At 44.8% G+C, this 15,804-nt stretch overlaps 1 protein-coding gene across 2 annotated transcripts in view; it reads left to right on the forward strand.

The window, feature by feature from the left end:
* The first annotated feature begins 15,042 nt into the window (after positions 1-15,042).
* The window catches only part of COL19A1 (collagen type XIX alpha 1 chain), a 391,132-nt gene continuing 390,370 nt past the window's right edge, over positions 15,043-15,804 (forward strand). For both annotated transcript variants that reach the window (XM_019537606.1, XM_019537607.1), the window contains exon 1: positions 15,043-15,126. The gene's annotated coding sequence lies outside the window, so the exon portion shown is untranslated. The remainder of the gene's footprint in view (positions 15,127-15,804) is intronic.

Genomic DNA, 15,804 nt, shown 5'->3' on the forward strand with positions numbered 1-15,804 from the left:
GAGAAGATAAATTCCACTTGCAAATACCAATGTGGGGTCAGAGTAATTTGAGTACCTGACTCTGCTCTGACCTTTGTTTGCAAACAAATACAACCTTTTATGCCGGCGGCTGAGTGTGTGTCTGTGATACTTTGCGAGCCCCCAAAGAAACAAACTGCCTTTGTGCAACACTACCACCCCCACCTCGCCTAGGGGCTGACCTCAGGTCCTCTCCTTGTGCGCGGCCTTGAAAAGTCTGTGTGCAGCCACACTTTTAGTAGTGCTCAGCCGCGCACGCACACACCTTAGAGGGAACCTTGGCAGGGATCCTGGTTTTCCTGATAAAAAATTGCAAATTATCTGATAAACCCCCCAAATCTGTGATTAAAATGAAAGCCTCTCCCCTCACAGCCTCTCTGCCCCTGCTGATGTCCCTCACCTCCCACCCACAGCCCCTGTCCCCCTAGCCCTACTGAAGGGGGCCCCTAGCTGCCAGGGCTACAGGGCCAGGGACCCAGATCTGCTGTTCCCTGCTCCGGCTCCCCTCACCTGCTCTCTGCCTGCTGTGGGCTTGTGCTTGTGCGGGGAGGGGGGCTCCTCAGCCAGTGCATACACTTCTGGGAAGCAGGAGGGACTTGTGCCCCCTAGATCTGTGCATGGGGCTTGGGCTCTTGCCCTGCTGCCCTCCCCTGGGAGCTCTGCGGTTATGACCCGGCACTGAAGTGGAGCTGCACAGGAAAGCTACTTGTTGCTGTGAGCTCCATGCTACCCTGGTGACATATCCCCTTCACACAACCCCACACTGCCACCCTGACTGTTGCCGCGTGCCCAGGGGATGCATTGCCAGGACAGCGTGGAGCTCACAGCGGCAAGCAGCTTTCCTGTGTGGCCCTGATCTGCCCTGCAGTGCCAGGTTGCACCCATTGGGCTGTGGAGGCTTTGGGGGAGGGCAGCAGAGTGGTATCCTGAGCCTGCAGTGAGCAGCCCACCCTCACCGCCGTCCTGCGCACAGATCTGAGGGGCACAGTTTCCCTCTGTCCCCCTGGGAGGGCAGGCAGTGGCAGGGAGCCAGCCCCACCCCTAAACTAGCCACTCACAGTCCCATCCCACTCCCCACTGGGGCCCTTCAGCCACACATTACGATCCCGGGCCCCAAGCCCCACACTGCCTGGCTGGGTAGCAACCCCAGCCCTGCCCAACTCCCTCCCTCCCTCCCTCCCTATGGGGGCCTCAATCTCCCCCACCAGTGACCTGCAGGAGCTGCTCTCCAGACTACTGGCACCCCCTGCCAGACCACCTTCCTCCTGCTTCCTCCCAGCCCCCTGCAAACTGGAACTCTGCCAGCCTGCAGAGGGCTCATTGCCAACCTGCAAAATCTGTGTGTTTCTCTGCTAAAATGAAAAATCTGTGTTTTACTTTGGTAAGAAGGGAAATTTGCATTTTTTTTCCCACGGGAAATGGAAAACCCAAATCCCTGGTCACCAGAGTTAGGCACCCTGGTGTTGTCCAAATCCTGCTTCATTCCACACATTAAATCCTTTAATCCAAGTTAAGTTGCATTTTCAGTTTGGGCTAGATGGAAGGCTATAGAGCCCAAATTTTGGTTTTCACTTGATTGGTTAGCTGCACACTTTGCAATGTGAATGCAGGCTAAAGCATTTGAGTGGTAACAGTCCTCTGTGCCTTATAACTCCCAGTGTGCCCAGAAGAACAGACTACTTCTCCCACAACTTATGCGCAAGAATCATAGAGCAGCTCTGCTTACTGTGACACAATTGAAGCCCTGCTGACTGAGACTGGGGAGTTTAGCAACAGATATGATGTGGGGCATGACAGTGTGGCTGCTCACAACCTAGCTAAACTAACCCGACCATTGAAAATGAAGTGCTAATCACCAGAGTTCCTTCTACAGCAAAGGCATAGGAATGGAGTCAGGTACCTGGGGCAGCTGTGACACACAGGGCAATGGAGAATTCCAGTTGCTGCCGTGCCACTGTGCCATCAACATGCTTGTGAAGCTACAGTGACAGCAGTTTTTTCCTCCCCTCTCTACAAGTCAGTGCCCAGGGAAGCTGCCATAGTCGCCCCACCCTAGTTATGTCACTGTTCTTCAGTGAAGACACACACTCTGTAGAACAGGCCTGTCTAACTGGCAGTCTGTAGGCTGCACATGGCCCATGCGCTGCTCACAGCCTGTGAGCACTTATCATCTGGCGTGTAGGCTCCAGTGGCTACCTCTCCTGCTGCCACATGGTCGGGGTGGGGGGGAGTCCTTGCAGCTGTGTGTCATTGGTACCGTCACCATCGGGGGGGGCAACCCAGCAGCCAAATGTTGGTGCTGTTTGCAGCTCCTAGATGCAGTGAAGTTGGATATCCCTGGTATAGAGATGAGCTGGGAGTGTTATCCTCTTCTGTGTCTGTTATAGGCTTGCCTGTTATTCTTTCCCCATTTTCTGATATGAGACTGAGGTGACAGTTAATAAGACATAAGTTTGGTTCTCCATTACAGTTATTACTGTAATACAGCAGAGCTCCACTGGTTTACCTTAGAGAGTGAAATAATCAGGGCTTCTCCCAACACCCAGCTTTTCTGTGCTTTATTAAACTAATACTAAAAAATACTGGTACTGTTTGTCCAAATCTGTCTTAGTTCAGTCAGTCCCATAAAGAAAAATAATCTAAGCCCTGGATATGCCAAAACACATTTGCTATACCAAAATGTAAACAATTACATATAAATAAAATAAAAATAATCTCTGAATTTATGCCAACATTCTCAATATACTTCACAGCTAGGTCTATTTTCTTTATCCTTACTACAATCTTGTCTTTTACACTGTATTCCTAATAAAGTTTAATTTTATTTATTTTAATTGCACTGTAAGAGGGCCCAGAGGCCTGTCAATATACTGCAGGAAGGATTTAATGTTTGCTTTTATAGTTTCAACTGTCATTCTACATTAGCATACAAGTTCTCTGGTTCCCAAATATATCCATACACAAAGGGTTGTCTATGATACTGACTCACAGCATGTCTAGGCCAGTGGGTAAGTGCAGAGGGCAAATGTTCTACATCAGCCAGCTTTGTTTGCACACTGTTATACTTTTTTCTTTTTAACAGCAGACCATGAATACTACTGAAATAATGGGCTCTTTTTTATCAAATCATGACTACATATTCAGGCCCAGATACTCAAATGGTTTAAATCAATATAAGTCTATCAATTTTAAAAGGTAATTTAGATTCACTCTCTATTAAATGTACGGCAGTGTACAAACGTAGTATAAGTCTGGATCAGTAGTGCTCAATCTCACTGGCTCTGTGGGCCAGAAGAGTGGCATTCAGCCACTGAGAGAACTGGATCCTATGTCTGGGGTCATCCCATAGGCCAGATCCAGCATGAGGCTGGCATGTGGGGTTGGTCTGTGGGTGCAATCTGGCATACCAGTGTGACCCTGTGCACTAGATCCAGCTATGGCGGGGACTGCACATCGATGCAATCTGTCACAGGGGCTGCGTTATCCAGGCTGCAAGTCTGGAAATTTGTCAGGGAAAGAGCAGTGGCTGCATGAGTTGCCACAGTTCTGGGAGCAATTAATGTTGCTATCTCACCATTGCCCCCAAATTCCCAGACCTTTGGGAATCCCAGACCCTGGGCTGGATGACATGGCTCTGTGGGCTGGATCTAGCCTGTAGGCCGGAGGTTGAGCACCACTAATCTAAATGATTCATACAGGTTCTTTTGTGCCTAGATGTTGGGATCTTAGATTTAAACACTATTATGGGGCCTTCAGTAACATGGTGATGAAGTTGCCCCAGTTAAGTATTCACAACTGCAGGTGCATTAACTTTCATTATTATACCTATTATGTATGCTCCATGATAATAATGACAATCACATATGCCAATTACTGTACTGACAAGTGTATATAAAACACTTTTTGAGAAAGCTAAAAATCCTGTTCTTCACAGGACCTGAAAACTGTACTTATCACAGTAGTGTCCTATTCTAAACACATATTTGAAGAGGTATATTGAGGGAGGGAGGAGGCATCACGGGTGAGATAAATACTACTATCAAAACAGCGGGAGACAAAGCCTGACAGTGAAATTTGGCATTTAGTGTAGATAGCTTTTACCACTTACAAGGTATCCTTCACCTCTTGGTAAAAATGAAACAAAAATCTTAAATTGTTAGGTGTACTTCTGGCTTGACTTCCTGAAATCTTTAACCACAGCTGAAAATCAAATCAGTTCTTCCTTTCAGTTCAACTTAAAATACAGAGCTTTTTAAAATTAATTATCTTTTTTACACCAGGGCCTAGAAAAAGTTGCATAGCTCAAGTGTGTATGGAAGTTTTTAAAAGTACATTTTTTTAGTTCCCCTCAAGTTTATTTAATTTTATTTTAGTTACAGTGTTGTCAGGTTATCAAACAAATATTAAAACTTTTAGAGTCACAGTATGAATCTCTTTTTCATCACAAGAAAAGAAGAAAAATGTGTGTGCGTGGGTGGCTGTAAGTATGGGCATGGGTATGTATGCATTTTAGGATTCTGCATTATACCATTGCTAGGAAAGGTAGAAGACATAAATAGCATTAAATCAAATATATTCGAATGAATACATCTTATTGCATAATAGAATAGGGTCTTTATTCTGTAACCATCACTCATGGATACTTTTATATTCATGGAGTCCTGCTTAAGGTAGCAAGGCTTTAAACAGGTACAATGTGAGTGTGTCTAAACGTGCAATTAATGTGACTGAATATACTCCAAATACTTCACATTGATCTCATTGAAGGACTTCAGTGAACGCTGAGTGCTTATTTTCTTCTAAGGCACTTAGGGCCACATCCAAAAAGAAAAAAAGAAAGAAAATACCTTCTCAGCAGCCTGCTGTTCCTGAATGTTCCTTACATTGTTCAGCACTTCTGTTTTGGATCAGAACATTCTTTAGGTACATAAACTTCAGCTCGGTCTGTGTGCAGACAAATTCCAGTCTGGGCAACTGGGCGCCTAACCCTGGTGTCACCCAAAGACAAAACTTAAGCTCTGCCTAAGAGCATTGTTATGTGTTAAAATTCACACATGCTAACTCTAAGAAATGTTAGGCAGTATTAAAGTTAGCATGTGCTGTGAGCAGTTGCACATTAAAAGGTAATACCCTCTCTAACATGCACAGGTCTGACTTGCTGCTAGAAGGCTGGCATGCAGGGGTATGACTATTAGCTGCCAAGTCTGCCCTGTGGTTGCCTGGCTCTCCAGTGGCTCTCCACTCACCTTCCTCCCTCCCCATGGCTCCCAGACAGGTCCCTGCTTACCCGACCCCCTCCACACAGCTCATCTACTGCTCTGCAGCAGTTCTCAACTTACCCAACCCCCCCCGACCCCACCATGGCTCCCCACTCACCTGTATTTACTCACCTATTCCTGGTTTTCTGTCAGTCTGCAGCAGTACAGTTCTAGATGATAGGCATGGGAAGGCCTGGGAGTGGTACATCCTGGGGTACTAGAGGACCACAAATGGCTGGTATTGGCCCTGGGGAGCAGACTGATGGTACTGCAACACAAGCTACCTAATATTAGGTGGGCATACTCCTTGTCCCAGGAGACATAACTTTGAGATGCTCTGAAGGCATTTAGGTCATAATTTTTTGCCTTAACACATAGACATTTCCATCTTAAGAGTGTTTACCATGCTGGAACAATATCAGAGTATACCTAACACATCCCAATAGATCAATGCAAAGTATAGAATTTAAGGAGGTGGAATGCCCTACCCCTTTTCCATAGGTGCTTTATGGTTAGAGGACTGTGAATTAGAAGATCTAAGCACACTCACCCTGAAGGGATTCAAAGCTATGTAGAATCATAGAAACTGAGAGTTGGAAGGGACCTCAAGGGGTCATCTAAACCATTCCCAGCTAGATCATCCCAGCCAAAGCTTTGACCAGCCAGGTTTTGAAAACCTCCAAGGATGGAGCTCCCACAACCTCTCTGGGTAACCTGTTCCAGTGTTTTACTACTCTTCTAGTAAAAAAATTCTTCCTTATATCTAACGTAAACATCCCTTGCTGCAACTTGAGACCATTGCTCCTTGTTCTGTCATCTGCTACTGCTGAGAACAGTCTAGCTCCATCGTCTTTTGAAACTTGCTTCAAGTAGTTGAGGACTATTTAAGTTCCCTCTCAGTCCCCTCTTCTCTAAACTAAATAAGCCCAGTTTCTTCAGTCTTTCTTCATAAGTCATGTTCCCAGCCCCCTAACCATTTTTTTCACCCTCCACTGGACTTTCTCCAATTTGTCCTTTCTATAGTGGGGGGGCTCAAAACTGAACACAATACTCCAGATGTGGCTTCACCAGTGCTGAATACAGGGGGATAATCACATCCCTTAACTTACTGGCAACACACCTACTAATGCAGCCCAGTATACCACTAGCTTTTTTGGCAACAAGGGCACACTGCTGGTTCATATTCAGTGTATTGTCCACTGTAACCCTCAGGTCCTTTTCGGCAGAGCTGCTGCCCAGCCAGTTAGCCCCCAGCCTGTACTTGCGCATGGGATTGTTGTGTTGTAAGTACAGGACTTTGCACTTGTCCTTGTTGAACTTCATGAGATTCCTTCTGGCCCAATCCTCCAATTTGTCTAGGTCACTCTGAATTCTAGCCCTACCCTCCAGCATATCTACTACTCTCCCCAGCTTGGTGTCATCTGCAAATTTGCTGAGGGTGCATTCTATGCCAGGTTGTTGACGAAGACATTGAACAAAACTGGCCCCAAGACTGACCCCTAGACCACTCTACTTGATAGTGACTGCCATTGATTACCACCCTCTGAGCCCAATGCTCCAGCCAGTTTTCTATCCACCTTACAGCCCATTCATTCAGCCTGTACTTCCCTAGCTTGCCTGGGAGAATGTTGTGGGAGACTGTATCAAAAACCTTGTAAAATCAAAGTACACCACATCCACCGGTCTCCCCGCATCCACAGAGCCAGTCATCTCATCATAGAAGGCAATCAGGTTGGTCAGGCATGATTTGCCCTTGGTGAATCCAAGCTGACTGTTCCTAATCACCTTTTTCTCCTCCAAGTGCTTAGAAATTGATTCCTTGAGGATGTACTCCATGATTTTTCCAGGACAGAGGTGAGGCTGACTGGTCTGTAGTTCTTTGGATCCTCCTTTTCTACTTTCTTAAATATGGGCACTATGTTTGCCCTTTTCCACTCATCTGGGACCTCTCCTGATTGCCAGGAGTTTTCAAAGATCATGGGCAATGGCCCTGCAATCACATCAGCCATCTCCCTTAGCACCCTGGGGTCCATCCCATCTAGCCCCATGGACTTGTACATGTATCTATTTTCTCAGAATGCCTTAACCATCAGGAATGATTTATGCATTTTGATTTACAGAGTAATTACATAAAAATGCATAAACAATGTTAGGAGCCAAGACTCCTCTTTCTCAGAGAAGTGCCTTCCAGGCGTAGCTGGTGAACTCAGACTGGTGGGGTGGGTGAAGTGGGGACTTGGGGGAAGGGGTGGGAGGGGTTTGCAGTTAGCTGGGCACTCTGGCCAGGAGTGGGGAGGCTGCAAACCCCGGTGTTCCTGGCTGGCTGCAAACTGCACCCCCACCCCCGCTCCTGTGTCCCATTCCATACGCCTCATCAGTTTGAGTTCACCAGCTGTGCCTGGTGCCTTCAGTCTGGCCTATGGAGTCATGCTTTCTCTTATTTGTTCTCCTGGCCTCATGGCTCAGGTACTCCTTTCTGCACAATAGTCCAGGTTCAACAGAAGAAATGTCCCTACTCCAGCATTCTGTCTAGAATAGGGTTTAGGTTTTTCTTCTGGGAGACTTGGGTTTGATTTCCTTTGAGCTGAGGAGGTAACTGAACATAGGTTTCTTGATTCCTGAGATATTATGGAAAGTCACTATCATGTCCTCTATCTCTGGCAGTATCTTAAAAGAAAAAAGTGAGCCGGTCACCTGTACATCAACTGATGGCTTATGTGCCTAAGTCTAGACGTGTATTTGGGGCTATGACTCACTTTAGTGCCTAATTCAGGGTCACAAAGAGATGCTTAAGTGAAGCAGCACTCTAAGAGAGGCTGCATTCCTAATATACCCCCCTCTCCAGCATTTCTTGTTGACTGCCTTAGTGGTCCCCCCTGTGCACATGCTGGAATCTGTGAATCTCAATTCAAGGAACACAAGGATGTAGTAAAAAACTACTAGTGTGTATCACCCCACTGTACCTCCTATTCTGTCTACACTGGGAGGGGTGAGAGAAATCAGTCTTGATTCACTTCTTGCTCCCCTGTTCTGAAAGAAAGAATAGGTATGCATAGTCCATTTATGGGGTCTTTCCCTATCCAAGGTAGTCTCCCCACAGTGTAGTAATCAACATTGCTATTCTCCTTTATGGCTCTGTGTGGGCATGTAATCCAAGTCACAATCCAGCCGACTGCTATTAGTGTTTTCTTATAACTCTACCACAGAAAGCTTCCATTGTGTTTTGTACTCTTTAATTTACTGTAGCATAAATTGCATCCAGTCTGCCTCAGAAGATAGCAGTTATTCCTCCAAAGTCGTGATGTAATTTTCCGCCTCTGACAAAATTATTTTCAACTGTATTTTTTCTAAGTATTTTTGGGGGACTCTACTATTCTTTATGTAAAAAATTGAAATAGAGCAATTTTAAATTAGCATATCTCACAGCCTTAGAGTTGTTTTCCCACTGTGATCTGAATGTTTAAGACTATATACACTGAATATTCAACAAACACCTGAAGGTCCCAATACTGCTGCCTACAACCAGCCTTTCATTTTTTTGTTATGTGCAAATGACTTTTAAAAACATATGGGCACTGCTGACTAACAAAAGCCATGTGACTTGGGTTTATGTTTGTCTGTTTTAGAGAACAACTTTCCAGTCTCTCTTCTTTTACAACCCACTCCACCAAAATTTATCTTGCCAAAATAAAACAGTATGAAAAGTTTTAGGAACAGTAGGAAAAGGAAGATATTTGAGCAATGTAAAGGTTGATGACATATGGTAATAAAGGCAATGGTATATATTCAAAATTGGAATTGTTCATTGTGTATTAATCGCTTCTCAGCCTCTTGAAGGCTCAGATCAAGCAAAAACATTTACTCTTCATTACATATTTTATTTTTAGTGTGCATGGCAAGCAATTCCTAATATGAGAATATGATAGAGATCTATCAGTATATAATGTGTACATAAGAAATTAAGTGTAGGATTAGAAAATATTCATTTTAATGATGGTATTGTTTAGTATTATTTCTATAGGCATAGTCTGATTATTCTTATATAATAAAGAGCTTAGTCCATCTATCTGTCTGTCCATAACGCTCTTGGAGCACTCTGATTGGTTAGTGAAACAACCAGTCAGAGTGCAGAGAGCCGCCATCACAGCAAGGATGGAGGGGATGGAGAGAGGGGGTGAGGTGAGCAGCGCTGGTGTGGTGCTCTGGAGCCTCCGAGGAGCAGGGCCAGGGAGATGGTGAGGCCAGTGGCTCTGGAGGTGATGGGAATGTGGGGTGTTGGCAGAGGGGGATAGCAGGGCAAGCTTCCCTCCCCACACTGCTCCTGGGAGGCAGCAGCAGTGTGCTGTGGTGGGTGGTGGTGCTCCCTCCGCACCCTCTGTTATTCTTGATAGGCAATTGCTAGTAACAGATAAATTGGGTTCCACTACTTATGCATTATCATCAAATAATGTAGTGACAGCTAGTATTGCTTCAAGGAACAAAATTTATAGTGTACTCTTTTTGGTGCTAGTATAATCATGTTATTTTGCATAATATATGCTGTAGCTATTGAAATACCATGTTTTCTTGTATACAACATGTACCTTTCCCACCAAAAATAGTTCAAAAGTGGGGTGGATGTCTTAAGTGGGGAAGGTGATTTTCTAACTGAGATAGAATCTTGAGACTGATTCCTGCTCCACAGTGCAGCAGCTGTTTCACTGCTGTTCAGGCAGCTGAGGGAGTCAATTGACTTAACGGGCTCATTGTTTTTCACTCCAGAGGTGCTAATGATCATCTTTCCTTTTTAATGGTCTTGATATTCCACTAATTAATATCTTTCCTAAGGGCAATGTTGCTGTCTGCTCTCTGTTCCTGGTCTTTCTCCCTCTACCTTGGGGGGTCTTTAAGAGAAGGCTGGATAGGTATCTGGCTGGTGTCATCTGACCCCAGCACTCTTCCCTGCCTAGGCAGGGGTTGGACTCAATGATCCGTTGAGGTCCCTTCTGACCCTAGCATCTATGAATCTATTTCACAGCTGTGGAGAATCTTTAGCTCTTTACAAAATCAGAGATTCAACTATGGAGATCGGTGTTCAGGAGCAGCTAGGGTTTCAGCTTTAGCGAAGCAGGAAAGGGAGGGTAAGTCAGCTGAAGATCAGGTTCTATGCAGCCATAACTCTAGAAAAATCTATTTATCTTCATTCTGCCATTCCAAAACAAGGAGATCTTATATTTCAGGCTGTGAGGTCTGGTTTATTTGTTTTTTGCAGTTAGTAAATAGGAAAAATATGTCATAAACTTATTAACTTTTGATAGTTATGTAAGATGTTCTAAAATGTTAAAACCCAAGTCTTTTTCTTGCATCCAAGGATCTCAAACACTTCACAAATATTAATTAATTTAGTGGTGGCAGTATGGACGCAGCTTCCAGATACCCATCCCTATTACAGCTCCTCACTGCTGAAAGCTGTGCCTACACTGCACGCAGAGAGTGGTGGTAGCATGAGTGCTGCTCCTACCTGTTTAGTCTTGGCATAGGCATAGGCAAAGCCCCCTGCCCCTGACATGACACTGAAACCACAAGGCCCATATTGAACTGGAACAAGGTTGTTTTGTTCCATGGCTTGTTAAAGGTTGCCAGACAATGTTCATTAGGATGTAATTTTTTTCTGAGTACTCTTTTCTTCCAGTCAGCCTGGTCTCTGTCTTCTCTAGGCTCAGTTTTAGCCTCTGCTGTTCATAATGATGTTGGTTTGGGCTATATACAGAGAAAATTAAGCAATTCTGCAACTTACACTTGCTATGAAAGAGGGGTTGTGTTGGGTACTAGCTACATATTCCAAGAATTCCCACTTATATCTGACCAGCTCCCTCAGGTGAAAGAACGCTGAGGAAGATGAGCTTTTCTTTAAAATAAGCTAATAATTGCCTGCGTTGACAAGTGAAGATAATTTGAATTTTTAAAATGGTCTATAATTTGGAGACATGTTTTCAGTTGTGATTTTGATGTCTATATGGCAAAAGAGATGTAGGCTCTTTTGTCTTCTTCCTGGCAGCAGTTTGTAAACAGCCAGGCTTCCTTCTTCCCAATTTTTTCTTCCATAGTCTCCCAAAACTATATTGATTGCTACGGGCAACGGTGCTTTGCCATTTGAGCACTAGTTCCTCAGATGATGTAAAAATAATGAAGCTCTACTGACTTCAATAGTAGCTGGGCCAAAGTGTTTTACAGGGTTTGGGGAATGGCTGTTGTACTTTACTAATTCTCCCTTCATTTAGGTAGTGTCTTTTGTAAGTTTGTTTTGGCAAGGTCCAAGGATGATGTTCCATGTTATGCTTAGACCACACTAAGGGAACTTAAAACATGAGCATTTTCATGTTAAAGCTTGCTAACTCATGTTAAGTGCCCTCTGAGTGTCTCAAAGTTACGCTGCTTCAGGCAAGGATTAACTCTGGGTTGTGCTACCTCTCTTGTGTTAGATTAACTTCAGTCTGCTCCACAGAAATAAAATGAGCAATCTGCAGTCCTCCAGTGTCCCAGGACATAGGGGCCTGATCCTAGCTGCCCCCCACCTCCCCAGGCAGGGATAATGCCTAGGTGTCCTGGTTCCTAGCCACACCTCTGTTCACCAGTCCTCTAATGGCAAGTCAGAGCAGTGCAGGCAAGAAACAGTTTTAACCCTTAGGTTAAGTACAGATACTCAAAAAGCCCAATCAATTTGCTTAGTCTAAGCTGCATAGATTGACTTGATAAGCAAGTGAACAGACATTCACTTTTGATTCCAGAAATACAGCCACATGCCTGCAGTGGCCCAGGCCAGAAGCCAGGGGGAGCCAAGCCTCCCTGCTTGGTTGGGGCAGACAGCTTGGGCCAAGGCTAGCACACCCACCCTCCGAGGGTGGGACTTGTGCAGGAGGTGCAGAACATCCTTGGATGCTGGGAGATTGTGAGTTAACTTAAATCTGGAAAGGATCTGGGACAGAAGTTCAATAAACCAATTTAACCTAAATCTGTTAAGTCTGACATTACATCCATTTAAGTCTATGTTTAACAGGTATCAGCCATTTTGAAAATGGTTTATGTGTACTGAAGTTATGTTGCGTTACAGATTTGAACTGGTTTCCAATCACTTATACTAGTTTATGTGTAATTTCTGCCCCAGCCTTAAAGTGCAACTGCTCATGGCACATTCTAACTTTAATGCTGTTTACCATTCAACAGTTTTCGTATAGTCTGTGTGTAATGTGCAACTTCATCCCAAGAGTTTTCAGCAAAGGGCCATGGCATTAGTTTATCTTGCCTTTCATGAGCAGAATTTGTATGTCTGCATCATGGACATTAGGCTTACTCCCTCCCTTTTATTTTGTGTCCGTATCAAACCAAGGACCAAGTTTAGGGCACTGACAACTCTGTGTGTCTGTCTGGATTCATAGATTGTAAGGCTGGAAGGGACCTTGAAAGATCATCAGGTTCAGCCCCTTGCACCAAGCAGGAAAGATAACTGGGGGGCCAGGTGACCCCAGCAAGGTGACTGTCCAGTCTCCTCTTGAAGATTTCCAGGGTAGGTGACTGCACCACCCCTGGAGGGAGCTTATTCCACACTCTGGCCACCCTGACTGTGAAGAAATTTTTCCTAATGTTGAGCCTAGATATTACCGCCATTTTTTTGTCTTTGGAAATGTAGCTAATTAAAGTCTGGAATATTTATATCACATGTACAAACTTTTGTGGGATTTAAAAAGTATCTTTAGCTCATTGTAAAACATTGCCAAAGCAATTTTATTGCTTGGACACTGGAACCCAGTCAGATGCTGCCTGGATGCAGGAGTCCTTTCTAGCAGATCTGACTCCAAGGTTTTTAGGACACGTGAACTGGAGCAAAACAGAAGCACTGCAGGATTTTTGTAGCATGAAAAAATAATGAGAACATAAAATTCTTGTTTTTAAATCAATACTCATAATAAGAGACTTTGCAATAGATCTACCAAGGGACTACTGAGAAGAACGAGTACTGGCTACTGGATCAGGCCCCTATGGCTCACCCCGTGAGGTAGAAAGACGTTACTATGGATATTTACAAGTGTTAGGTTAGATTGCCCTAACCAATTGTAGGGCAGCTCACAGGGTTTAGGTTGCCCTAAGAATGGTACACCAGATCTAAAATTAGTTATTGTCAAACAAGAAATAACTTTATTTGATCATGGGGTTAACCTGACCTAGCAAGAGTTAACTTAGCCTGATGAACTTTTCCACATGTTTCTGGCCCTGCTCTGGGGCTGCACTGTTCTGCTCCCTGCCCCAGGGCCTCACAAACCCTAACTAGGCTATTCTGACCCCCTGACAAGTGCTCCTGGACGAGGGCAGCCCCCACCTCCCCCTAAACCTGCTAATACTCCACCTAGACCTGCCAGCCCCCACTGTGGACCCATATCTCCCAACCCATTGGCCGCCTTTCCTCAACTTACTTGCCTCCCCTGCACATGCCTCATCCTGGCAAGCCATGAATGCTTGCAAGTGCTGATCCTGACCCAGGTTTAGGCAATTTAAACTAAGCTGCCTAAACCTGAGCTGGATCCCATAAACACTTATACACACCTTATGTGCATTTTACAGACTGAGAAACTGATTTGCTCAAGGTCACACAGCAAGTCTGTAGCAGGACTACAAATGAAAACAGGATTTTGACTCCCACACCAATACTTAGCTATATGAACATCTTTCCATTCCCACTATGATTCTGAGCTGAGAAGCACAGATACTATTTTAAAAGTTATGACACAAAGATAGAATAAAAGGGTATGAACCATGACGTCAACTCTGACTCATTTGTTATGCTGCCCAGATATTTCATTTTGGTTGAAACCATGAAGCACTGATCAAAATCTTGTCAGAAAAACCTAATCCATTCTCTGATTTTTAAGACCAACATTCATAAATGTCAACCTAAAACTGCTAAACCCTTTGAGATTCATTCATGACAAGTCACTATAACCTGCCTGTATAAGTGTCTCGCCCGCAAAAATGTTCCAGTAGAAAAAAGAAAGTTAACAACTTAAATATATTTAAATTAGATGCATTAAAACAAGATCCTGCTCTCTCTACCTTCAGTGTTTCTATCTGCAGTCATTTGCTTTTTCTAGATCCTTTTATTCTCCGGTTTGTGTGCCAAAAGGCTACACTGGAAAGCTGTCATGAACATGTTCGGAGGGCCCAAAAAAAGTGCAGTTTAGCATATTGAAGTAAGAATTAGTGGCAAGGCTCAATGTCACCATTTTATCACAGACAGATGATATTACAGTTCAAGAACACCCTGGCTTTTAAATGATAGGCTTAAAAAGGCAAACCAAATACCAGTCTTCTGCTGTGCTTTGCAACATCAGTGCCATAAATAGGTGCATTCCTTGGTTGGGTTTAAATTTATGATAAAAATATATAAAATTAATGATGTGTGCTTACATTTGTGTGTTAAAAGCCAGTTCCCTGCTGGTGTGTTAATGTCATGCAGTACTTCATAGTGAATGCTCCACAACTAGAAACCAGACACCCTTTCATTCATACAAACAAACCCAGGCAATTTTATTAGTGGAACTGTTTATAAAAAACATTTCTATTTTATATTATTACCAGGCTCGGAAGATATTAGTGCAATTATGCAAAAAGCCTCATCTGCATTGGTGTTTGTCCTGTCTTGCAGAGTGTATTCTGAGCTCGCTGAGTGGGAGGGTCACACTGTGTGAGACTAATAAGGACAGAGCTGCATCCCCTTCTCCCACTCTTTGGAGACTCACTCCAGCAACTCCTCAGCACTACAGCAGCTTTGTGCAGACACTGACTGTGCTTCTGGGGGACTTCCTAAAATAAATCAAAGGTAAGCGGCTCATGTTTGTAGTCATGTAAGTCTGCACATCATACACATGCGCAGGCACGCACACACACGCACCAGCACAGCAGCTTTATACAGACATGGACTGTGCTTCTGGTAGACACCCTAAACAATTAAAGGTGCTTGGCTTCATAATCACGTATATCTACACACACACATACTAGCACACATGTGCGCGAGCACACACACACCAGCTTTGTACAGAGGTGCTTCAGGGGGGACTTCCTAAAATTAAAAAATTAAAAGCAGGCAGCTCAGATGTGTAGCCACATACACCCTCCCTCCTTCCCCATCACAGTCTTTGTGTTTGTTCCTTTGGTTTGCCAGCCAAGTTTATTTCAGGTTGTGTCAGTGTGATGTCTCTGCCCTCTCTCCATGCACTCCCCCCGCGCTGTGATTTTATAATGATTTTGTTGGTGTGTGTGTGATGCCAGCCGCCCCTAGTGCATGCCCAGAGTGACCCAGAGGACTTCCCCGTGCCACGGCTGGGCACGGCGCCCCCGAGGCGCGTGTGTGCGGGTGGCCGAGAGGCAAGGAGTCCCTGTGCAGTGGCCCAAGCCCGGGGATCGGGCTGCGCTGGCGAGGTGAGGTGGAGCGGGGGGCGCCGAGAGAAAGGAGCTGGCCCGGGGCAGGGGGGAGCCGGTGCCCGCACGTGACGGCCCC

This window comes from Crocodylus porosus, unplaced genomic scaffold, assembly GCF_001723895.1.
Source record: "Crocodylus porosus isolate Cpor-Errol unplaced genomic scaffold, CroPor_comp1, whole genome shotgun sequence".
Taxonomy (NCBI): Eukaryota; Metazoa; Chordata; order Crocodylia; family Crocodylidae; genus Crocodylus; species Crocodylus porosus.